Source organism: Cyprinodon variegatus, unplaced genomic scaffold, assembly GCF_000732505.1.
Source record: "Cyprinodon variegatus isolate N-32 unplaced genomic scaffold, C_variegatus-1.0 Scaffold1325, whole genome shotgun sequence".
In the NCBI taxonomy this organism is placed as follows: domain Eukaryota; kingdom Metazoa; phylum Chordata; class Actinopteri; order Cyprinodontiformes; family Cyprinodontidae; genus Cyprinodon; species Cyprinodon variegatus.
In genome coordinates this window covers 6,290-14,634 of record NW_015151778.1, presented here as the reverse complement: position 1 = coordinate 14,634, position 8,345 = coordinate 6,290, and the positions used below count along the sequence as shown (strand labels likewise).

Below are 8,345 nucleotides of genomic sequence, written 5' to 3'. Positions count from 1 at the left end.
CTTAATTTTTTTAATTGGTTCATTGACAACATTTGAGTAAAACCTTTGGGTCAATTTAAAGCATCAAGACAAAAAAACTGCCTAATTGTGAAATTACATGGAAAAAACCATATAAATCAGCCAAGATATCAAAGAGACTGTGGATCCTCACAAGTTTGGATTCTGTGTCCCACAGAGGAGGAGGTGGGTATAAAGCCCCCAAAATGTAAAACACTCATTGAAGATGCTGAAGAGCTTGTAAGAGTCTCATTATTAACAGTGAAACAAGTCCTGCTGATAAATCTAAGCCAGAAGCAGAACTATAAGAGGAAGGAACAATAACTTATAAATCAACAAACAGTCTTGCTACACTTTACAAAGATACTCTGGTGCAATTACCTTTATTTTCTGTTGGATGAAAGGACAAATGTGTTCTTAATTTGTCTGACCATAAGTTTTGTGGCAACATTTGGGGAATATATTTAAAAACCTGCCAGCGATCCAATCATCCCCAGTGTTTGCCAGGCTGAGAGCACGACAGTGGCTGCATTATAGTGTTTAGCCGCAAGAGGGAGGTATTGTACAATTAAAAAATGAAAATGCTTTATGTGGAAAAAAAAAAAAAAAAAAGTGGAACTTTTGAAGAGACGTCTGAAGAATTAAACAAGGAGGTCAAAGCTTAGGAATAAATGGGTGCAGGACAAATAAGTTAGCTGTGAAATTGTTTAAAATGATAGTTTGGACATAAGAAGTAACATATCAGATAAATTGTTTCTGTGGTTCCGGTAAGGTACAGTAGGAGCAAATAATCAAAGCTTTTTAAGGTAGAAACACTATGCATGTGTTTTGTTAAAATATTTCAACTATTAAAATCCTGGAGCTATGTCACACCTTGATATAAATTAGGACTATTTCTTGACTGCTTTAATTTTTTATAACTAGAATTTATTTATACAGGCTTCATCCTTAATCTGGTCTCTAAAGTAATTTATCTTCATCAATGAATCTTATTTTAATTCAAGACACTCTTATTGTATTAAATTCTATGTAAACAATCAAAGGCAGATTAAGTAAACCACAGCAAAGAAAATGTTTATTACAAAACAATGTTTATACATTAATATTCGTTAGTAGCGACTAAAGCTTTGTTTACATAAATCATAACTTAAAAGCATTAACTATACTGACAGTAAAGTTAATGGAATTAAACTGAGTAAACAAAATGTTAATATTTATTAGATGTAAACATTATATAATATTTAATATATATATATATAATAGCAATTATGTATTTGAAAGCATCTGACACAAAATTAGTCTTTCAAGCCTCTCATACCTAAAATACATAAATGATACCTGAATTTATTTAGTCTGTCTGGAAAAAGAAAAAAAAACAAAAAACGTTAATGAGTTTGTTTTTTTTTGCCAATAGTTGAAAACTCTGGTAGTCGGGCAGTATTAAGGAGTTTTTCACCATTTAATAACAATTTGAAGGGTAAAATAGAATGTCAAATCCTCTATAAGGTGGTGTAATGTTATAAGAGGGTTAAGATAATCCTAAACAATTTTTTTTTTTTTTTTTTTTGACGGAACTGATTTGCAAAAGTTATCACAAAAAACTGAAAAAACCCTATCAGCAAGACCAAAAGAAGCTAAGTATAAAAATATTTAAACCCTAAACTTTGTTATAGCAGCTATTTTAGATTAAAATAAATAACAACAGCAAAAGGATTATTGCAGGATAATCAAAATAAAATTTCCTAATTCTTAACAAAATATAAAGTATTAAAAATAACATAAGGTTGTCATATGCAAGTCATTATCATAATCAGCACCAATCAGCAGCAAAGCACTTTATCTTTATTAAAGCAAACTATTGATGCTGGTGCTTTTTTTTTTTTCTACTATATATTTTGTTGGATAGATATTCTGGTACAAAGACCTTTATGTTTTGATAGATGAAAGAACTTATGTGGTCATAAACTGACTGACCATAATGGTTGGGTTAACATTGGGAGACATAGTTAAAGGCACACTATGCAACATTTTTCAGTTAATTAATGTGTTCCATATCGTTTTGGATGATTAAATGAGTAATTTCAGGTTGAACAAAGGTATTCTCGGCCGCCCTGGTGGTCTGTGGGGGAAATACCGCAATTGCAAGAGCACCGACCCGCACCCACAGGCTCAGAAGTCTCGCGAGAGTCAGTCTTGCTTTACGGCGAGAACTGCTACACCCCCCCGGTTAAAAGCATTCTCGTTGCTAGCGCAGTGGCGATCTTTGTGCAGTTATGCTACGTTCACGCAGCAAAAGCAGCAAAATCGCGTCTGCTGCTTCCTTTTTGCTGCTTGTACCAGTTAGTTCTGACGTGCGGCTGAAGCAGCTTTGCTGCTCTGGCTGCGCGGTGCAACAGTGTGTCTGACGCGTGTTGGGCGGAGCTTCACTATCCTTTCTCTGCCTTGCAGCTATATTTGCTGTGATCAGTGGGAATGAAGTAGTTTTAATATGTTTTTAAGTGAGAAAATACACCTGAAAACGTAATCAGTGCCGTCAGTTCATTCAGATTATTATCCTGCCTTCAATATTTTTTCTGTCGGAGCCGCTCAGACCCCCACATACCAGCGGTGCGCCGACAGTAGGAATCCCTTCATCAGCAGCCTCTGGCCGGGTCGCCTCCTCGCGGTTCACGGCGGCAGCTGGTAGGTGTTTTTCATCTAAATAATCCAAACTGCATATTCTGCCGGCAGATTTCTGCATTTTAAGTTAATTTAGGCGTCAATAAACTGTTTAAGAGGAGTGATCATAGCCTCTGATCATCAGCGCTGTGTCTCTCTCCCTGCGTCAGATGATTAAACGCGCCTGACACGCTGCATCAGCTGCTCAGACGCGCTGCGCCTGCTGCTCAAAACGCGCCGCGGGACCTTTTGCTGCGCCTTGACGCGCGTCAACCATTGACTTTGTATGTAAACTCGATGCTTCTTTTGCGCCAGCTGCAGTGTGAACGCAGCATTAGTCATTCGTTGCGTTCGCCTGTCTGCTAAGCTCAAAACAACCGCGCCTGGCTTGACGGAGAAACCAGGAGAACAGCTGTGCATATTTACGACAGTGCACTTTTACTTTCGCCCTCTGGGGGGAGCCTCGCTGGAAAATCAACACCGGTTGCATAGTGTACCTTTAAATTGACTTTGAGAAACTTTGAGCTGCAATATTTCCCTGCTACCACTAGATGGAGCTAGTCTTCTTTGCAGTTTCAGTTGATGGAGGTTATAACACTATAGAGGCTGTTGGGATCATTAGAGGCTGCAGCAGAGGAGGGAGAGGCTCTCACAGTGCTGTAGTACACTGTATCAGGATCCCCAGCATCCTGAAACAGAAACACAGAGTTACAACATTACTAGGTTTTATCACTTTTATTTATGTGGTTATTATTTTAGTTATGAAAATCAAATATTAAAAACATTTTTTCAGGTTAGATTTTCTGGTTCCATCCTTTAAACTCATCTCAAGCCATCTTTGGGTGAGCGGTGAGGTACACCCTGCACTGTAGGCATGTATATCACCATTTTTACCTCAATCCAATGTGATATCAATCTGTTTAGATGATGATACATTGTTTACCCATATCACATTATGTCACAATAGGATCTCTATCTAATCAAAAGCATAATCTGCAATCCGTATAATGTCATATCAATAGCCCATCTAACAGTTATATACATTGACATCTCACAAAATGCAAGTCAAATATGAGTTGACATTTTTATTAGGTATTTCAATCAAACAGCATTTTTGGGACAACACCGAAGAAATTTCATTTTAACACAATGAAAAGGAGCCTGTGTACTGCTTGTATAACAGTGATAATGTACTGCTACCTAAAACAATGCAATATACAGCCATTAATGTCTACACCACTAGCTACAGAAGTGAGTAGGCCTTAAACCCTAACACAAAAAAATCCATAAATGTCCAAATTTAGCACTTCATATCATTTTTTCTCCTAAATGTCACGTGAGTCATTAGTGTTACTAGGTCTCAGATGTGCAAAAAGAGCAGGTGCTTTCAATTTTGTAGTACAGATCTCACACTTTTCCATACGGGTCACTAACAGTTCCAACATGGCACCTCATGACAATGAACTCTCTGAGAATCTTAAAAGATAGGCTGTTGGGCTAAATAAAAATGTCCACGACTACAGTAAAACCAAAAAACTGAGTTGCAGCACAGAGGTTATGACCATCCAGTTTTTCAAAAGAGTAGTCAATTAGGAACAGGCTTTATATTGGTCGTCCAAAAAAGAGAGTGCGCACATGCTCAACATCACATATACTTCAATGCCTTCTCCCGAAAGATAGCTTCAGGAGGGCTGTCAAAATAGCTGCAGAGATTCCTAGTTGGGGTGTCAGTCCGTCGGTGCTGACACTACCACAACATCAATCCTAATGTATTTTATGATAATATTCAAAGAGCCTTCAGAGTTTTCATAACAGGGTAGAGGATAAGGGTGACCATATCTTATAATAATGGTCAAAACTAAAAGAAAAATAGTCCCTGAAATGGGAAAATATGTTTTTCTAAAAGTTGAATACATCTCTAGGATGTACATAGGAACAATATTTTTTGGTACAAAATGTGAAAATATCAGAGTCCAGTTTTACCCATTCTAGTGGAATGACTCATATATGTATTTGTATATGCATTGACTCATTGATGTACTGTATTTGAATAGTTAATCATGTCATTGATGTATCAATGTAGGTTGTTGTATTGTTACAACCTTACTGGACAGGTCGCTTGTCCACAACAAGGCAACACAGAAGCACAGGACAAACAACCATGCACACACTTTGACACACTATATGTCAAGCTGATGGCCGATGCTAAAGGAGCTAAAGGAAGCGCGATAGGAGGGCAAAGTAGGTTTAGCGCCAACGCAACATGGGAGCCAGAATTACATCCAAGAACAAATGGATAAAAATAGACCGTAGGGGGGAAAAAAAAAAAATGAATCAATATTCTTGCGGACGTGTCGATGCATCGGATCGTTGACTTTTGGATCGATGCATCAATACAAAACGATTATTATGCACACCCTTACAAAATTAACCTCTTAGGATGTATCACTGCAGTACATCACTCGCTTGGTGTTTGATGTCTTTCCTAATAGTGTCATGGCTCTCTGAGTTCTTATTTCTGTCTGCTCCTCTACTTTCAGCTCTCTGCCTTTTCACCTTCAACTAAGGTGCCATCAGTTCTCCTAAATTACATCTCACTCCTGGCTAACCCTATAATAAAAATCAGATGTAGTAATCCGATTTTAAACTGACAACAGCACTACCTGCTGAAGGTGTGCGCTAAATGACAGGGAAAATAATTTCCTCGCAGGAACCTGCCTTAGAGCAACGTCGACAACACCGTAAAAAACAGGACTCATGTATCCTGAGCCATCTGGTGATTAATCAGGTTGGTCATGTTCAGACTTGCATAATCTAGGTCCAGAAAGTTAAAACATGCCAATTGTTTTTTTTTCATCCTGTTCACTTAACCAGTTGATTAGCCTCCAATCTGTCATTGAACTTGTAATGCAAATGGCCTTTGTATGATAAAATGTTATTGCATGCCAGTAAACTGACTTGTAATTTCATTAGTTAAAGTTAGGTCTCTTTTAAAAGTTATGATGATTTTGCACTCACTCCTGTGGTTCTTTTTTGTATTTATTTGGTCGCTTGTTCTTCCTGTCTTGAACTGGTGGCATTGAAGCCAAAATTGAAAGTTAAAACTTGGAAAAATTCTGGGAGAATTGGTCCAATCCACAATTGCCCCCTCTGCACTACCCCTAAACTATTGAGTGTCCCTCCCATAGAAGTCACATCTGCAGCAGTGGAGGGCACCTTCATTGGTAGAGGGTATTAATGAGAATGTGACGCCTTCTTCCCTCTACTGTAAAAGAAAAAATGTTGTTGCTAAGGCAAAATAGAGACACTCACATACAGTCCAAACAAAACTAGTTCAAAGAGGTCCTTGCCTTTTGGAATTAGTGACATAGTTTTCCTTTTTTCTAACTTGGAATTTTCTGTCAGTGTGACAAAGATGCAGCAAACCAGTGGAACTCAAATTTAGATGCAGCTATTTCCTTTGCCAGTTGGCCGCCGTTTCACCCACTGCACCGATGCAGACTGTCTATTTAAGGGCTTAACCATCCGCTCACCCTACCCACTTCATTGTGTCAGACAGCCCTTGATATGGCAGGGCCACCAGGGAATGCACAAAAGGAGGGTTAGTGCTAGGAGTTAGTTTTTAGGAGCTGGTTTGGATTGAGCCTTGGGATGTTGGAACTGGTTCCAATCAGTTTTTGATGCTAAAATCTACCAGTAGGTAAAGGTCGGTTAATGGGTTAAAGAAAACCTGGCACACATATAGCAGTGTAACAAACATCTTACCTTAGCATTGACATTGGTTTTCTGTGGATGTTTGATGGTGGAGTAGTAAACGTTCTCTTTAAGATCAACCTGGCCAGGATAAAAGAAATATGGAAATAAACCTACTTTATATCATTAAATACCACGGTTTACATGGTTTACTTCTTCTGCACTGCAAAAATGATCTAGAAAGAAGTAAAATCTTAAATTAAGTGTATTTGCCCCTAATTTGTGTATTTAAAAAGGATGATTTGCCAATGAAATAAATATTTTTACTCTTAAAATAAGATAATTAGATAATATGCACTTGAAATAAGAAAAGTGTCTCCCTTACCACTTCAATTCAAGTGAAAATGCACTTATTTAAAAAAAAGAAGATTTATTTAGATTTACATTTTCTGCAGCATAAAGCGGTGTAATTTTTTACAAAATTCTCAACATGTTCTTTTAATTAAAAACCTTTAAACAGGTGCTCGCCTGTAACATTTCTCAATGCTGTCAGACTCCAAAGTTTCCCTCCAGTAGTCAATTACCCAGAGGGTAGTTGGTGATTAAAATTGGCTAGATTAGAGGTCAGGTTAAGTTTTTTTGGGGACATTTTATGCAGTTCTCGAGAAAAAAGAATCCTCTTAACAAAAAGTAAAGCAATAAACACACATTAGATCACATACATGCAAACTGTACTCACAGCATTTTCATCAGTCTGTGTTTTCTTTCCTGAAAAAAAAAAACAGATTCTGATTTATTCTAAACAATAATAATTGAAAATTTAAACAATAATAATTCAGAAAGGTGGAATTGTAGTTTTATCATTCAAAACTCTCACCCTTTGCTCTCCATCTGATGATCACCACAGCAATTATCAGGATAATGACAGAAACAACAACTCCAGCAATGATTGCTGGGCCTGAAAGGGAAGCATTAGTATTTCGATTTTATTATATGATCTGAAATCAAGGCAATTAAATCATTCTGTAAAACCTACAAAATAGAATTTAGTCTATAAACTAATTTGTCAGTCCTGATAATATATAAAAAGATGTTGCAAACTGCTCACCTTTACCTGTCGAAGCTCTGCTCTGAGATTTAGTGATTGCAACTGTTACTGTCGTCCTTTTAGTGGTTGAGTGTTCTGAAACAACATTCAATGATAAATAATATTATATTCGGTCATATCCACACTGCCTGATTTGTAACATATAGATATAGAGTGCATGGAGAAAATTTATATTTAAGGATATATTTTTAAAAAAATCATAAGTTAATGTGAGTGATTAAAAAATGAAAAGAAGAGCTTCTGCTGATTAAACAGATTTGGTTTATGATCCAATAACTCATAGATTCCATAAGTAAATGCTTAATAATATAATACGGTTTACATTTTAATTGGAAAAACATAGACAATTAAATAAAGAATATACAAAATAGTCGGGAGGAATAAAAAAGTTGGTAAGAATTAGCAAAAAAGTATAAATAAGAACCAGGGAGCAGAGAGAGAAAACAAAAAGATATAAGATCAAAGAGAGAGGAAATATACTATTAATAATTTCCCCTGCACAAATCCCCACAGTGGACCTCATCACAGCCACTGAGACAGTCATCAGAAACGACAAGCTGACTGCCACAGAATCGTAACAACTTAGACTAAAGGTCACTGCAGCATTCTCAGTGCAAAGACCCCCCCTTCAAACTTTACCGGAAATGAAAGCTTTGACAGCCCTCAAGCCTAAAAGAAAGCTGCATACTTGTACTTAATACAAACGACTACCATGGCAAATTTAAAGCCCTCCTTAGTGTCATCCATGAATCACCGAAGAAAGATCCCACTAGCAACCACCAGAAGAAGGTCATCAGCTGCCTTCATTATTTAGAAAAGGACAAAGCCATCAACAGGCAACAATACTGCCAGCTGTACCGAGGTAAAGCCGTTCCCCGGATCTACGGCC

The 8,345-nt window shown here is 37.2% G+C and overlaps 1 long non-coding RNA gene across 1 annotated transcript; it reads right to left on the bottom strand.

Moving 5' to 3' along the window:
* Window positions 1–3,128: 3,128 nt before the first annotated feature.
* LOC107102820 lies at window positions 3,129–7,532 on the bottom strand. The gene is made up of 5 exons (XR_001482145.1): window positions 7,457–7,532; window positions 7,226–7,306; window positions 7,088–7,116; window positions 6,421–6,489; window positions 3,129–3,344 (listed from the first exon to the last, which is right to left on the bottom strand). It is a non-coding gene; the product is annotated as an uncharacterized LOC107102820 (long non-coding RNA).
* Between the last annotated feature and the right edge of the window lie 813 nt (window positions 7,533–8,345).